Source organism: Phyllobates terribilis, unplaced genomic scaffold, assembly GCF_046119375.1.
Source record: "Phyllobates terribilis strain yellow unplaced genomic scaffold, ASM4611937v1 Scaffold_7__3_contigs__length_470593459, whole genome shotgun sequence".
Classification (NCBI taxonomy): Eukaryota; Metazoa; Chordata; class Amphibia; order Anura; family Dendrobatidae; genus Phyllobates; species Phyllobates terribilis.
Genome location: NW_027362767.1, coordinates 37,937,248 through 37,955,310, shown reverse-complemented (window position 1 = coordinate 37,955,310; position 18,063 = coordinate 37,937,248). Strand labels below are relative to the sequence as shown.

The 18,063-nt window shown below is 46.4% G+C and overlaps 1 protein-coding gene across 1 annotated transcript in view; it reads left to right on the top strand.

The window, feature by feature from the left end:
• Positions 1 to 319: 319 nt before the first annotated feature.
• The window catches only part of LOC141153502 (tumor necrosis factor alpha-induced protein 2-like), a 52,256-nt gene continuing 34,512 nt past the window's right edge, over positions 320 to 18,063 (top strand). The window contains exons 1-2 of the mRNA XM_073638359.1: positions 320 to 465; positions 11,704 to 11,921. The gene's annotated coding sequence lies outside the window, so the exon portion shown is untranslated. The remainder of the gene's footprint in view (positions 466 to 11,703; positions 11,922 to 18,063) is intronic.

Genomic DNA, 18,063 nt, shown 5'->3' with positions numbered 1-18,063 from the left:
ACCTGGTTCCGTTAGGTACATTGCATAGGAGTAGTGGAGAAGAGCCGATCAGGACGAGAAGCCAGAACAGTCTCTTGTGGGTGGTTTATTGTGACACTGGACTTTATACTTTGGGAACTCTGTGTCCTGCATTTTATGATGCCAGAATAAAGCGGTTTTACATTTTTTAGGATAGGTGGTTGATTCTGCTGTGGCTCCCACTTTCTTCTTGCTCTCTTGTTGGTGTAAACATTGTATCACGTGGTGTCCAGTAAGTTGTCTGAGTTCTTCTACACTCCTAGACTTCTGACAGATGTGTAACTGGAGCCCCTGACCTTAAGAGGGGCTAATGAAGAGCGGGGAGCAGTCAGTGCTTCTTACACTTCAGACTGCACCAAAGGTCACTTAGATTGTCCCAGGATTTGGTGACTTCGGTCTGTGAATCATTTACCTGCTGCAGATGACTTGGAGAAGGTTGTAGAGCAGGTAAGAAAAATCACACCAGGTTGTGCACATATTCCTCTTAAGCTGCAGCCTTCAGTTTATCAATAAGTGGGGGTCCGATTGCTAGGACCCTCTCACATCCTGAGAATGGGGCTTTGTAAGGCACATTGGAATTGGCGAAGAGACCACACATTCATTCTCTATAGGACGGATGGAAAACGTCAAGTGCTGTACTCCAATCTATGGGGGATTTGAGAGCCCCGTTCTTTGGTTTGATGGGGGTCCCAGCGGGCAGACAATTACTAATCAGAAAGTTATCACTTGGGCACTGATGTGAGGGATGAAAATAAACATGTGCCAGAGAAATATAATGACACACTAGATCTTTTAAGTGGAGCAGAAAATAATAATTGAGATTATGAAGTGACCCAATATAAAACCGTGAAAGCTCCGCAGATGAGCGGAGGGAAATCATAGAGCTACATTATAGCATCAATGGTTCTTGCAGTTGTCTGTGCCGCTGCTAATCCCGAGCCCCGCTGACTCATTGGAAAACCATAAAGGAAAAGGGTGAAAGCAAGAGTAATGTATAAGAAAGAGTTCAAAATCTAGGAAATTCCTCTCTGTGTCCATAAATAAGGAACATAAAAGAAAAAATACTCATGGATTAGATGAAAAGTGCTGGAAAAGGCGACATCGGCACTCGGGGAAATTCCACAGCGTTTAAGACTACGGCTATTAACTAGGATGCAAATGTTTAGTAATAGTTAACTGGAAGGTTTCCTAATAACCATTAAAAAAGGCATGGCTGCTCTCTGCCAGAAATAGCGCCACCTTTGTCCATTGGTTGTGTGCGGTCTTGCACTTCAGCTTCATTAAAGTGAATAGGGCTGCGCTGTAGTGCCAGATACAAGCACGAGTGTCAGTAGCACTGTTAGGCTTTGTGCACACTGAGTCTTTTTGCTGAGTTTTTGGAGTGGAAACTCCAAGGAAGATTTGAAAAGTTTATGCTCAGATTCTGATCCAAAAACTCAAAATATAGGTGTGAACAAACACCTCACCCCATTCTCAGGATTAGTAACTCTTCAATGAAAATCTGTGGTATATACAGTACAGACCAAAAGTTTGGACACACCTTTTCATTTAAAGATTTTTCTGTATTTTCATGACTATGAAAATTGTACATTCACACTGAAGGCATCAAAACTATGAATTAACACATGTGGAATTATATACTTATCAAAAAAGTGTGAAACAACTGAAAATATGTCTTATATTCTAGGTTCTTCAAAGTAGCCACCTTTTGCTTTGATGACTGCTTTGCACACTCTTGGTGTAACATACCTGGCGGCATCCTTGCATGGTGGTCCATCTCCCACTGTGCAAGAGGGCGCACTTGATCTCCTGTCCAGAATGTCTCTCTGGCTTCCCTCCATGCTGTCTGTTTGTGTCTGTCTCTGCTGCTTAAGGGCGGCGCCCGATCACTTCCTGTCTTTTGTACCTGCTGTGGGTCACACCCCTTGTGCGTCCTCAGCCTATTGCTGTCTGACACTTGGTATATAGCTCAGCAGCTCCCTTCTATCCCTGCCTGAGCATAAGTGTTTCTTTCAGTGTGTGCTTGCACTCTGAAGGTGCCAGGTCCGTTCCTGTTTCCCTGTCCGCCTTTCCTGGAGGCTGTATTTCCAGGCCTGTCTGAACTGTGTCCTGTATTTCTCCTGCCTTGCGGTGTCAGCTCCCGTGTCTGAACTAAGTCCTGTATGTCTCCTGCTTTACGGTATTAGTTCCCGTGTCTGAACTAAGTCCTGTATGTCTCCTGCCTTGCGGTGTCAGCTCCCGTGTCTGAACTGTGTCCTGTATGTCTCCTGCTTTACGGTATTAGTTCCCGTGTCTGAACTAAGTCCTGTATGTCTCCTGCTTTACGGTATTAGTTCCCGTGTCTGAACTAAGTCCTGTATTTCTCCTGCCTTGCGGTGTCAGCTCCCGTGTCTGAACTGTGTCCTGTATGTCTCCTGCTTTACGGTATTAGTTCCCGAGTCTGAACTGAGTCTTTTCTGTGTTCTCTTGTCTGTCCTGTCTGAACACGCTCCTAGCCTGTTCCTCCCGCCTTCTAGGGGCCGATTACCTAGACCCGCTCCTGTATCCCGCTGCAGTGTCGGTCTCCTCCGTACACTCAGTTCCAGTCTGAACTCTCTCCTATCCTTTACCTGTTTTGTCTATGTCCATTCCCTTCCTTTTCCTGCAGAGTCTGAACTCGTACCTAACTCCTGCCAGTTGTCTCTGTACTTCCGTTTGTGAGTTTGTGGTCCACTCGCTACTTCACTGCAAGTACCCTGTGGGTGTCTGGCTCTGTCTTTCCCTTCCTGTCTGTTCCGTGTGAACAGAGTCCTGTCCTGCCCTGCTTCTGCCCGCTGCTCCGGCAGTCCTGTCCTGCCCTGCTTCTGCCCGCTGCTCCGGCAGTCCTGTCCTGCCCTGCCTGTACCCCTCTGCCTGTAATGTTCCTGAGTCCCAGTGTGTACTGGGCCCTATCCTGCCTGTATTGTTCCTGAGTCCCAGTGTGTACTGGGCCCTATCCTGCCTGTATTGTTCCTGAGTCCCGGTGTGTACTGGGTTCTATCCCGCCTGTGTTCCTACCTGCTAGTGCCTCCTGTCTGCACTCTAGCTGTGCTTGCCTTTACCCCCCTGCCTGCATACCCGCCTGCCTGCATACCAGTCTGTGTGCCAGCCTACCAGCCTGTTCCTGTATTCCCTGTGTGGGTCAACAGCCGTGTCCGGGGTCTGTCCTGGAGTAGCACCTGGTCCCTCTGCTCGGTTCCTCCTTGGTGCACTGGCGTCGTATGCCGTCGTGCGACCCTGGTCGGATCGGGTGAATACTTAGTCACGCCCCTCCAGGCATACACTCTCCGGCACGGTCCAGTGGAATCACTACCAATCACCCGCACACGCCGCTTAGCCCGGGCGTGTGCATAACAGCATGCTCAGGCCATGGTTCCCGTTGAGCCCCACGGCCTTCGCTCTTTGAGAAGTTTTTCCAGCGAATATATGCATTAAAATAAATAAATAATTTTTTTCCCCCTTTAGCTGAGTTCCAGGCGAATTACGCACCGTCCAGATGGATCTATCAGCTCTCGTTCCTGCGGATCCGCCACGTTACTATGGGGATCCAAGACAGTGTCGTGCATTTGTGGAGCAATGCATGCTACACTTTAAGGCCTACCCTCTTTATTTTCCTTCCGATTGGGCTAAAGTGGCCTTTATGATGTCTTACCTGGCGGGGGATGCCTTGGAATGGATCAACCCCCTATATGAGACACAGGATCCGATCCTCCGGGACCTAATGGCCTTCCTGGTGGCCTTTCTAATGGTCTTCGATGATCCTAACCCGGAGGCTCCTGCTGAAGCTTCACTTCCCAATATCCCGGAGCAGCCCCAATGGGTAATGTGTGTGGGTAGCGTAATAGTTCTCCAGCCCAATGAGACTACTGCCCACCCAGAATCCTCACAGGGTGACTACGCTTTCCGGAATACTTCTCCCAACCTCAAGAGGCAGTCCAGACGTGCTAGACTTAGAGGCAAGCAGTCACGCCTGGGTCTGTCCTCCCTGAGACCTCCTGAACCCTTCGGGGTGCTACCTGGTAACGAAAGGACAGAGACTCTCCTATACTCTGTACCTGATACCTCGCTCGCTTCGTCCAGTGAGTCCAACCTAGTGTACTCCGAAGCAGAGGTTACTCCCGAGTCTCTACACCCCTCCGACCAGGCGGAGGACCTCCAGTTGTGTTCAGAACCCTTCGGGGTGCCACCTGGTGGTGAATGGACAGAGACTTTCCTATACTCGGTACCCGATACCTCGCCTGCTTCCTCCAGTGAGTCCGACCTAGTGTTCTCCGAAGCAGAAGTTACTCCCGAGTCTCTACACCCCTCCGACCAGGCGGAGGACCTCCAGTTGTGTTTAGAACCCTTCGGGGTGCCACCTGGTGGTGAATGGACAGAGACTTTCCTATTTCCTGTACCTGATACCTCGCCTGCTTCCTCCAGTGAGTCCGACCTAGTGTTCTCCGAAGCAGAAGCTACTCCCGAGTCTCTACACCCCTCCGACCAGGCGGAGGACCTCCAGTTGTGTTTAGAACCCTTCGGGGTGCCACCTGGTGGTGAATGGACAGAGACTTTCCTATTTCCTGTACCTGATACCTCGCCTGCTTCCTCCAGTGAGTCCGACCTAGTGTTCTCCGAAGCAGAAGTTACTCCCGAGTCTCTACACCCCTCCGACCAGGCGGAGGACCTCCAGTTGTGTTTAGAACCCTTCGGGGTGCCACCTGGTGGTGAATGGACAGAGACTTTCCTATTTCCTGTACCTGATACCTCGCCTGCTTCCTTCAGTGAGTCCGACCTAGTGTTCTCCGAAGCAGAAGTTACTCCCGAGTCTCTACACCCCTCCGACCAGGCGGAGGACCTCCAGTTGTGTTTAGAACCCTTCGGGGTGCCACCTGGTGGTGAATGGACAGAGACTTTCCTATTTCCTGTACCTGATACCTCGCCGGCTTCCTCCAGTGAGTCCGACCTAGTGTACTCTGAAGCAGATGTTTTCTCTGAGCCTCTGTACTCTTCTGACCCGGCGGAGGACCTCCAGTTGTTTCCTGAATCCTCCGGGGTACCACCAGATAACAAAGAGACAGTGACTTTTCCTCATTATGTACCTGATAACCCGTCTATTTCTTCCTGTGAGCTTGACAAGATGTACCTCGAAGCAGAGATTACCCTCAAGTCTCTGTTCCCCTCCAACCCAGTGAACGACTGGTCCTCGAATTCCCTGCGGAAGATTCTGGCAGGCCTGAAGAAGAGGGGGCGTAAGGGGGGAGGTACTGTAACATACCTGGCGGCATCCTTGCATGGTGGTCCATCTCCCACTGTGCAAGAGGGCGCACTTGATCTCCTGTCCAGAATGTCTCTCTGGCTTCCCTCCATGCTGTCTGTTTGTGTCTGTCTCTGCTGCTTAAGGGCGGCGCCCGATCACTTCCTGTCTTTTGTACCTGCTGTGGGTCACACCCCTTGTGCGTCCTCAGCCTATTGCTGTCTGACACTTGGTATATAGCTCAGCAGCTCCCTTCTATCCCTGCCTGAGCATAAGTGTTTCTTTCAGTGTGTGCTTGCACTCTGAAGGTGCCAGGTCCGTTCCTGTTTCCCTGTCCGCCTTTCCTGGAGGCTGTATTTCCAGGCCTGTCTGAACTGTGTCCTGTATTTCTCCTGCCTTGCGGTGTCAGCTCCCGTGTCTGAACTAAGTCCTGTATGTCTCCTGCTTTACGGTATTAGTTCCCGTGTCTGAACTAAGTCCTGTATGTCTCCTGCCTTGCGGTGTCAGCTCCCGTGTCTGAACTGTGTCCTGTATGTCTCCTGCTTTACGGTATTAGTTCCCGTGTCTGAACTAAGTCCTGTATGTCTCCTGCTTTACGGTATTAGTTCCCGTGTCTGAACTAAGTCCTGTATTTCTCCTGCCTTGCGGTGTCAGCTCCCGTGTCTGAACTGTGTCCTGTATGTCTCCTGCTTTACGGTATTAGTTCCCGAGTCTGAACTGAGTCTTTTCTGTGTTCTCTTGTCTGTCCTGTCTGAACACGCTCCTAGCCTGTTCCTCCCGCCTTCTAGGGGCCGATTACCTAGACCCGCTCCTGTATCCCGCTGCAGTGTCGGTCTCCTCCGTACACTCAGTTCCAGTCTGAACTCTCTCCTATCCTTTACCTGTTTTGTCTATGTCCATTCCCTTCCTTTTCCTGCAGAGTCTGAACTCGTACCTAACTCCTGCCAGTTGTCTCTGTACTTCCGTTTGTGAGTTTGTGGTCCACTCGCTACTTCACTGCAAGTACCCTGTGGGTGTCTGGCTCTGTCTTTCCCTTCCTGTCTGTTCCGTGTGAACAGAGTCCTGTCCTGCCCTGCTTCTGCCCGCTGCTCCGGCAGTCCTGTCCTGCCCTGCTTCTGCCCGCTGCTCCGGCAGTCCTGTCCTGCCCTGCCTGTACCCCTCTGCCTGTAATGTTCCTGAGTCCCAGTGTGTACTGGGCCCTATCCTGCCTGTATTGTTCCTGAGTCCCAGTGTGTACTGGGCCCTATCCTGCCTGTATTGTTCCTGAGTCCCGGTGTGTACTGGGTTCTATCCCGCCTGTGTTCCTACCTGCTAGTGCCTCCTGTCTGCACTCTAGCTGTGCTTGCCTTTACCCCCCTGCCTGCATACCCGCCTGCCTGCATACCAGTCTGTGTGCCAGCCTACCAGCCTGTTCCTGTATTCCCTGTGTGGGTCAACAGCCGTGTCCGGGGTCTGTCCTGGAGTAGCACCTGGTCCCTCTGCTCGGTTCCTCCTTGGTGCACTGGCGTCGTATGCCGTCGTGCGACCCTGGTCGGATCGGGTGAATACTTAGTCACGCCCCTCCAGGCATACACTCTCCGGCACGGTCCAGTGGAATCACTACCAATCACCCGCACACGCCGCTTAGCCCGGGCGTGTGCATAACACTTGGCATATGTGTGCACATGGCATCATTTAGACCCCGGCACAGCCGTCAAGTTTTTCCTGAAGCAGCTTTGAGGACAGTCTTGCCGTTGTCCTTGTGGCAGTTTTTATTCTACACTGTAAATACATAAGGGACACCAAGACTGCTGTATACATCACATAGGAGATGCTAAGACTGCTGTATACATCACATAGGAAACACAGACTGTTGTATATACATCACATAGGATACACTGAGACTGCTGTATATACATCACATAGGAGACACCGAGACTGCTGTGTATATATCACATTGGAGACACTGAGACTGCTGTATATACATCACTACATCACATAAGAGACACTGAGAATGTTGTACACATCACATAGGAGACACAGAGACTGCTGTATACATCACATACCAGATACTGAAACTGCTGTATACAACACATACCAGACATCAAGACTGCTGTATACATCCTATAGGAGATGCAGAGACTGCTGTATATATCACATACCAGACACTGAAACTGCTGTATACATCATATACCAGACACTCAGACTGCTGGATAATCACATATCAGACACCGAGACTGCTCTGTATACATCACATACGAGACACCAAGACTTTTGCATACATCACACAGGAGACACCAAGACTGCTGTATCCATCACATAAGAGACACCGAGAATGTTGTATACATCAGATAGGAGACACTGAGACTGTTGTATACATCTCAAAGGGGACGCAGAGACTGCTGTATACATCACATGTCAGATACTCGGACTGCTGTATACATCACATATGATACACCAAGACTGCTGTATATACATCACATAGGAGACACCAAGACTGCTGAATACATCCCATAGTAAACACTGAGACTGCTGTATACATCACCCAGAATACGACAAAATTGCTGAATATACCCTGCCCACAAAGAACGTCCGGACACTGGCACTGGCCAGCATCAGGACGGAAACCTCCATTGCATATGCCACAGTGTTTACTAGTGAATTCTGCGTGTATGTGCTCACAGTGTAAGGGGGAATTAAAGGGCCGGCAGCTGGTATAACTGGGCTGCCAGCCGAACCACTGTGGTCCCCGGGAAGGTTCTCCACCCCTACCTTAAGCAGTTAAAAGAAGTCAGCTAATTCATAACATGTGCACAGCAAGGTAGTATTGACAATGTTGTGCATTATGTTCATTTTCTTGCGGCAGAAACTTTCTATTAATTTCTACGAGGAGGCGCTATGGAGCGATGAAGTTGTTGGAGAGAAGTGGGAATGAGAAGTCAGGACAAAGCCCTGACCTGCTGGGACAGCGGGACTTAGCTCTCAAATTGGGACAGTCTATGTCATTATACATATAATAGCTTCTATGTCATAGGACCAGAGTCGGACTGAAGTGACTGGGGCCCACAGGGAAAATTGACTCTAGGGGCCCACCTACAGCAATATGCAAATATCTGTTAGCCGTTATCCCCATTATAGTGGAGTGTCGGCACAGGCGGCTCCTGCACATCTACAGTGTGTCACCATAACTGGGATGTACAATTACGGTAGTTTGCATTAAAGGGCTTTTTTTTGGTTAAAATAAGTTATCACCGATTCATGGGCTCCACAGGTAAGGTGGGTGATAACTCATTGATTGTTTAGGTCCGACCTTTGGAAACCGCACCAATCGGATGAATGGGGAAGCTTTATCCCTGTCAGGACACTTATCCCCATTTTAAAACGCAGCAGCAGGTGGGATGTCTGACTGCAGCCTCATTCATTCTCTTGGGGGCTTCCAAAAAAAACAAGAACAGCCACTGAGGGAATGAATGGATCAGTGGTCAAGTCACACATGAGCTCCAGTCTAATGGGGATAAAATCTCCACATTCTACCAAGTGGATCCCAGCAATCAGACTCCTCCAATCAATAACTTATCACTTATACTGTGGAGAGGTGATTACTTGTTTTCCCCAGAGAACCCCTGTAAGTGCATCTCTGCTGCTGTGTTCCATGTATTTAATCTCTAATGGAAATAAATAATCTTCCCTAATTAATATCAGGGAGAACAAATGACCGCCATACACAACACAATCCACTATACCAAGACCAATAATACCACATACAAGGGAGAAATACAGCCACACCATGATCAGACCACATATTACCACCACATAGTGACCGAATAATACCACATACAAGGAACAAATACTACTACTCCATGAACAGACCACATATTACCACCACATAGTGACCAAATAACGCCACATACAAGGAACAAATACCGCCACACCATGACCAGATCACATTAGCACCACATAGTGACCAAATAATATGACACAGTAGAAACAAATACCACTACACCATGACCAAATTACATATTACCACCACATAGTGACCAAATACTACAATATTGATCATGAATACAAACCACAATACTAACAACACTAATACCATCAGTGACATTATACGCAAGAGCTCTGTATATAGTATACAGTGTATAGTGTCAGTATACAGGTAATGCAGTAATCACCAGTGACATTATACACAGAAGATCTGTATATAGTGTATAGTGTACAGGTAATACAGTGATCACCAGTGACATTATACACAGGAGCTCTGTATAGAGTGTATAGTATACAGGAAATACAGTAATAACCAGTGACATTATACATAAGAGCTCAGTATATAGTATACAGTGTATAGTGTAAGTGTACAAGTAATACAGTGATCACCAGTGACATTATACACCGGAGCCCTGTATATATGTTTTGCTAGTTTTTAACACTAATGTTCGGATACGGCTTTAAAGAAGGCAACCACTTGTGATAGAACGCAATTTTATTTATAATAGTTAATTTAAAAGATAAAATACAAAATTAAAGGAATAGTATGATATCATGATATTATGATATTGCGTACACTTTTGTATATGTTAACATACAAAGGTTAAGTACATATACTCACGTCATCACCCAGGAGCTTTTTAAACATCATCCGTCTGGAATATCAGAGAAGCAAATACCAACACAGAGAACCCCTGGACAAATCACAATACTGCATGGGCATCCCACTTATGCAGGTATTACAACACTGTACACATAAGTACAGGTACACAACTTTTATGCTTCTGTCTTAGTAATATTTCTCTGGCTTATATATAGTGAATCTACACTGGTAAGTCTATTTCACCTTTACCCAATGGTGGCCAGCCTTTGGGAATAGATGAATCAGAGACACAAGGGACTCATCAGACAATGGTTGGCAATAAACTCACACAATTCAAAAGCTCTCAAGAATCACATAAATTAACAGCAAACAAAGGTTAAACAAATCGAAATGTTTTAGAATAACAAACAATAAACATTGGGCTATCTGAGAGGTGAACCTTCAGACAATGTGAGTAATCAGCTCTCAAGATTTTGTTACTATGAATATTGTCTGCGTGTAAACATCAGGCAAGACTTTGTCAGAATGAGCCATATCTATCTGTGAATGTATAACCAGTGATGCTGGTTTGTCATTGTTTGAATGCATTCTGTATATTTCAATGTGGACTCAAAATATCCATTTTTATGTTCACACTACAATATAGTGTCAGTGTACAGGTAATACAGTGATCACCAGTGACATTATACACAGGAGCTCTGTATACAGTGTATAGTGTACATGTAATACAGTGATCACCAGTGACATTATACACAGGAGCTCTGTATATAGTATATAGGTAATACAGTAACCACTAGTGACATTATACACAGGAGCTCTGTATATAGTGTATACTGTACAAGTAATACAGTGAACATCAGTGATATTATACACAAGAGCTCTGTATATAGTGTAAGTGTACAGGTAATATAGTGATCACCAGTGACATTATACACAGGAGCTCTGTATACAGTGTATAGTGTACAGGTAATACAGTGATCACCAGTGATATTATAAACAGGAGCTCTGTATATACTATATAGTGTAAGTGTAATTATAATACAGAAGTAATAATGTGCCTAATTTGACCCTAAAGTAATTATGTTCCTCCCTTGCCATCATAAACTAATAATGTATGCTCCTCAATCTGGCCCCCAAACGGTAATTAAGTTCCCCAGTCTGATCCCACATGTCCCTTGTCCAGCCTGGGCCCCCATGTCCCTTGTCCAGCCTGGCCCTCATGTGCCCAGTCTGGCTCCCTCCACCATATATTCATCTTGGACGCCCGCATATATCCACCCTGGTCTCCCCCATATATCCATCCTGACCCCCTTATATCCCTTGTACTGCCCCCCCATGTATCCATCCTGGCCCTCATGTGTCCATCCTGCCCCCCCATATATCCATCCTGGCCCCTCAATGTGTCCAGCCAGCCCCCCCATATATCCATCCTGGCCCCCAATGTGTCCACCCTGCCCCCCCATATATCTATCCTCGCCCCCATGTGTCAAGCATGCCCCCCCCATAAAACCATCCATGCCCCCATGTGTACAACCTGCCCCCCCATATATCCATCCTGGCCCCCATGTGTCCAGCCTGCCCCCCGATATATCCATCCTGGCCCCCATGTGTCCAGCCTGCCTCCCATATATCCTTCCTGACCCCATGTGTCCAGCCTCCCCCCCCATATATCCATCCTGGCCCCCATGTGCCTAGCCTGCCCCCCCATATATCCTTCCTGACCCCATGTGTCCAGCCCCCCCCATATATTCTTCCTCGTCCCCATGAGTCCATCTCCCCCCCCATATATCCTTCGTGGCCCCCATGTGTCCAGCCTGCCCCCCCATGAATTTTTTAATCATCTTCTTCCCCCTCTTGTCTGCAGGAAGGGCCCACCAGGGATTTCCCTGATACCACGCCAGGCCAGTCCGACCCTGCTGGAGACTGATGGTCTGATCCATCCACAACAAACAGCTCATTGTGTGATAAGTAAATATCGCAACATTGTATCACTGATCACAAGAGGAAGCGATGGTCGCCCTTCTGCGGAAGTAACTGATTATTCTACGACAGCGGGCTTTGTGGAGTTCTGATGAAACAATGGTAATAATTATCATTCATGTTAATTACGTCTGCGCTCATTCTGCCATCTTTAGTGAACAGTCGCTATATCGGTTATGACCTTTTGGACTATGGAGCTCCAGTCTATAGTTAATCCTGCATAAATATGTACAAGCATGACTAGTTCAATCAGATCCCCCTGGCCCCTATGTTACTAGCCTTTATTATCCTCTATTGAGCTTGTGTTTATACACAGCAGCCTATCTAACAGACAGGGCTGCAGTGTAAAGCATGGGGGAGTTATAGACTGACAAACCTGAGTGTTTGATGAGACAAAAGGTGGATTTTAATACTATTATAGATTTCAATAGAGACATGGAGAAGGGGAGGGGGTTCCCATGGATACTGCAGTAGTCTGTAGTACTGCTAGGACACAAGAGTGATGACAATTTGCTTTCTGGTGCAATTTTGGGTGTATTCTCCAACTATAGGATTAAAGTAGCTATCCAGGATTAGAAAAACAACTTTATTACAAGAACACTGCCACACCTGTCTACAGGTTGCGTGTGGTATTGCAGCTCAGGTGAATTAAAGGGAATGTGATACCACAATACCTGGAGACAGGGGGGCTGCGGCTTTTGGTAGAAATTGGGATCTATTAATAGATATTAGTAAGAGAGTGGAGACATGTTTACTGCAATGCAGCGTTACATGGTCATATGCTATCAATAGAGCTTCTCTGAGCTTGTTTCAGATGTGATTGTGATGGGTCACGTTGCGGCTCTGCCTCCTGTCTTCACTGTGCAGTTTTATACTGTGTTCCCTTGTGTGTAAACATTGCATTTTTTCCATTACGTTTTTTTTTTTCCAGCACTAAAATACACACTAGCTTTTGCAATATTTATTGCATTTTTGTACATTTTGCATGCGATTTCCTATTGTTTTGATGCATTTTTGGTACAGACTTGAAGCAGCATTTTTTATTCTCCGTGCATTTTTTTTAGCGTAAAAAAAGCTGGGATTTCTGCACTTAAAGGGGCTGTCCAGTCTTGTGGGGTAAATCTGCAAACTTCTGAATCCTCACAGCGCACCCACAGCACGGGATGCCGGGTGTGACACGAGGGGTAACCCCGCCCACAACCCAGCAGCCACCGCGGGGACCCCAGCGCTGAGTCGCGCCTCACTTGTTGTGACGTCAGCGCGGGGTCATGTGATGCCTGTGAGCGTCCAAGGATAGCGCCACTCACTGGCAGAAACAGCAACGTAAGGTAATTACAAATATACTTATGCCCACATGCTGAATACATTGGGCAATTTAAAAAAGTACCAGACAACTTCTTTAAGGAGAAGCCTCTGCCCTTGTGTAAGACAATTTCTTCATCCCTGATCTATTTCCTTACAACATCATAATCACGATATATATGTACATATCACTGCAGTTACTCAACCGTGGAAAGAAAATGCTTCTGTTTTCTGGTTTTGTATCTTGGAAAAATTTAGAAAAATAATGGAAACCCCACAGCAAGGAATTCCTTACATAATGTGCAAAGCGTCTGTGAGATGCCCTCGCCCAGCCGTCCTCGAGTGTCCTGGAGAATCCCCTGCTCAACAATGTGACAATATTATTACTATTACAACTATTCCTGCCTCCCTGGTAGATACAATGTAACAATATTATTAATTATTATTATTATTATTATTATTACTACTATTATTGCCTCCCGGGTATATACAATGTAACAATATAAATTATTATTATTATATTATTAACATTACTACTAATATTGCCTCCCTGATAGATACAATGTAAAATATTATTATGTATTATTAATTATTATTATTGTTATTACTGCCTCCCTGGTAAATACAATGTAACAATATTATTATTATTATTAATTATTATTATATTATTAATATTAACATTACTACTATTATTGCCTCCCTGGTAGATACAATGTAACATTATTATTCATTATTATTATTATATTAACATTACTACTATTATTGCCTCCCTGGTAGATACAATGTAACATTATTATTATTATTCATTATTATTATTATTATATTATGAATATTAACATTACTACTATTATTGCCTCCCTGGTAGATACAATGTAACATTATTATTATTATTATTCATTATTATTATTATTATTATATTATGAATATTAACATTACTACTATTATTGCCTCCCTGGTAGATACAATGTAACAATATTATTATGTATTATTATTACTATTGCTGCCTCCCTGGTAGATACAATGTAACAATATTATTATTGATTATTATTATAGGATTAATATTAACATTACTACTATTATTGCCTCCCTGGTAGATACAATGTAGCATTATTATTATTATTAATTATTATTATTACTACTGCCTCCCTGGTAGATACAATGTAACAGACAGTGCCACCGTGCATGGGTCGGATCTATGTAGAAACCTCCTTGTGCTCCAGGACTTGGGCGACCCTCATGACTCCCCTTATGCCCGGGCACAGGTCTGCCATTACCTCTTGCATGCACGGACATTGGCTTTCTGTTTGGTGGCGTTTCACCTTCATGGAGGTCAGAGACAATGCTCCTGGCACAAGCTCAGCATTCGAGCTGCCAACAATACTGCACATAAGTAGGTCACTAGCAGTAAGGACAGACAGTGTCGGTGCCAAGCCTGCGCTCAAGGGCAAATTCCCAGCACCTTTTTCCCGAACACCCAAAACATCCTGAATCGGAAATGAGCACGTTAACTTTAAAAGCGTCAATGACACGTGGGCATTGTGCCTGACACAGGAGGCATGGGGGCTCTCATGGGGGCTCTCATGGGGGCTCTCATGGGGGCTCTAGGAATATTGAGGTTACTTTGACCGGCATAGAGGGCATGATGGCGGTCTTTGCTGTCGACATAGAGGCATTGAGGGCACTGTGGCCGATATGGAGGGTCATGTGATCTGGTACTTGGAGGGGGGGGGGGGACATTGTGGTTGACATAGGTAGCATTAAAGGGACCAAGGCTGGCTGCACGGGAGAAGTGGGACTGGTATAGGGACTTTTTAAAGGAATTTCATCTGGCATGGAGGACGCAATACCAGCCATAATGGTGTGGATGATGACATGAGGACATTGATGACAACCCTATCATTAGCATGGGGGGCACTGTGGCTTCAATGGAGGGTAGGAGGGCATTGTGGTTGGCATAGTAAGCATTGAGAGAACTGTGATTGGCAAAGGGAGGATTGAGGGCACTGAGGCTGGCACAGGGGCACAGCGAGCACCATACGACTTTATAGTTCAAGTGTGAATAGGCTCGTAGAGTTCATGGCAGGAAGAGCAGGAAGGGCCCACGCTCTCTTATGTTCCCCACCCAGGGCTCTCCTTCCAATGTCTCTCTCCCTGGGCCTCTCTGCACAGATTATTTAACCCCTTCTTGCCACAATGAACCATTAAACAAACATTCCTGAACTCCGGACAAGTGTAAAGTGCTAAGAAAACATTCAAGAATTCAGCGAGAGCCCCCTAGAAGAAAAACAATCAAATTCATTGAGACATCTGTGCGTGAAGTTAGCAGTAATAGTTGTATTTGCCTGGTTAGATATTAGATTGTACGCTCAACTGACAACGAAAACTAGGACAAGATATTATTATTATTATTATTTATTATTATAGTGCAATTTATTCCATGGCGCTTTACATATGAAAGGGGTATACATACATGAAGAATTACAATAATTTTGAACAATACAAGTCAGCGACTGGTACAGGAGGAGTGAGGACCCTGCCCGCGAGGGCTCACAGTCTACAAGGGATGGGTGAGGATACAGTAGGTGAGGGTAGAGCTGGTCGTGCAGCGGTATGGTGGAGCGGTGGTTACTGCAGGTTGTAGGCTTGTCGGAAGAGGTGGGTCTTCAGGTTCCTTTTGAAGGTTTCCACGGTCGGCGAGAGTCTGATATGTTGGGGTAGAAAGTTCCAGACTTGGGCGGAAGCACGGGAGAAATCTTGTATGCGATTGTGGGAAGAGGAGATAAGAGGGGAGCAGAGAAGGAGATCTTGTGAGGATCGGAGGTTGCGTGCAGGTAAGTACCGGGAGACTAGGTCACAGATGTATGGAGGAGACAGGTTGTGGATGGCTTTGTATGTCATGGTTAGGGTTTTGAACTGGAGTCTCTGGGCAATGGGGAGCCAGTGAAGGGATTGAGAGAGAGGAGAGGCCGGGGAATAGCGGGGGGACAGGTGGATTAGTCGGGCAGCAGAGTTTAGAATAGATTGGAGAGGTGCAAGAGTGTTGGAAGGGAGGCCACAGAGCAGGAGGTTGCGTTAGTCGAGGCGGGAGATGATGAGGGCGTGCACTAGTGTTTTTGCAGATTCGTGGTTGAGGAATGTGCGGATCCGGGAGATATTTTTGAGTTGGAGTCGGCAGGAAGTGGAAAGGGCTTGGATATGTGGTTTGAAGGAGAGATCAGAGTCAAGGGTTACCCCGATGCCAGGGGCGGACACAGACTGTAGTGGGCCCCTGTGCAAGAAATTTTTGGGGGCCCCCCCCTGCGCTTCGTAAGGCAACAAAGTTATGTAAACATAACCCCGCCATGTGCAGCTCTCATCCCCCCCATGTGCAGCTCACCCCCCGGATGCATCTCTCATCCCCCCCCCCGTGCATCTCTCACCCCCCCCGTGCATCTCTCACCCCCCCATGTGCATCTCTCACCCCCCCATGTGCATCTCTCACCCCCCCCCATGTGCATCTCTCACCCCCCCCCATGTGCATCTCTCATCCCCCCCATGTGCATCTCTCATCCCCCCCATGTGCATCTCTCATCCCCCCATGTGCATCTCTCACCCCCCCATGTGCATCTCTCACCCCCTCATGTGCATCTCTCACCCCCCCATGTGCATCTCTCACCCCCCCATGTGCATCTCTCACCCCCTCATGTGCATCTCTCATCCCCCCCATGTGCATCTCTCATCCCCCCCCATGTGCATCTCTCATCCCCCCATGTGCATCTCTCATCCCCCCCCCATGTGCATCTCTCATCCCCCCCACTCCTAGTTAATTAATTGTATTTAAGAAAAATAAAACTTGTTATACTTACCCCCATGCGATCCCTGCAGAATCCTGGCGCTTGTCCACGTCGCTGCCACCAGGCTCTCCTGACGTTCGGCCATGTGACGGTGCCACATACATAGCCAACAGCTTTTGTTTTGGCCAAAAGATTTTTAAAGCCGCCACCACGATAAGGTAGACTCTTCTGGCTGGGCCCTACTCTAACCTATTAAAATTTTCTTAAAATATCCAATACTCTTTTTAGATATATTTTTATTTAGTTTTCTTTAAGGGAATGTGTCATATACATTTTTTTTTAAAATGACCAATAATACCACATACAGGGAATACCGCCACACCATGACCAGACCACATATTACCACAACATAGTGACCGAATAATACCACACAGAAGGGAGAAAAACTGCCACACCATGACCAGACCACATATTACCACCACATTACTAATATTACCACCACATTACTAATATTACCATAAGTGTCATTATACACGGGAGCTCTATACATGGTATGTATAATGTAAGTGTCCAGGTAATCTAGTGATCACCAGTGACATTATACACAGGAGCTCTGTATATAGTGTCAGTGTACAGGTAATACAGTGATCACCAGTGACATTATACACAGGAGCTCTGTATATAGTGTACAGGTAATACAGGGATCACCAGTGACATTATACACAGGAGCTCTGTATATAGTGTACAGGTAATACAGGGATCACCAGTGACATTATACACAGGAGCTCCGTATATATTGTCAGTGTACAGGTAATACAGTGATCACCAGTGACATTATACACAGGAGCTCTGTATATAGTGTACAGGTAATACAGGGATCACCAGTGACATTATACACAGGAGCTCTGTATATATTGTCAGTGTACAGGTAATACAGTGATCACCAGTGACATTATACACAGGAGCTCTGTATATAGTGTCAGTGTACAGGTAATACAGTGATCACCAGTGACATTATACACAGGAGCTCTGTATATAGTGTACAGGTAATACAGTGATCACCAGTGACATTATACACAGGAGCCCGGTACATAGTATATAGTGTAAGTGTACATGTAATGCACTGACTCACTGGTGACGTCTCTAGGTGAAGTCCTTCAGCTACGCTT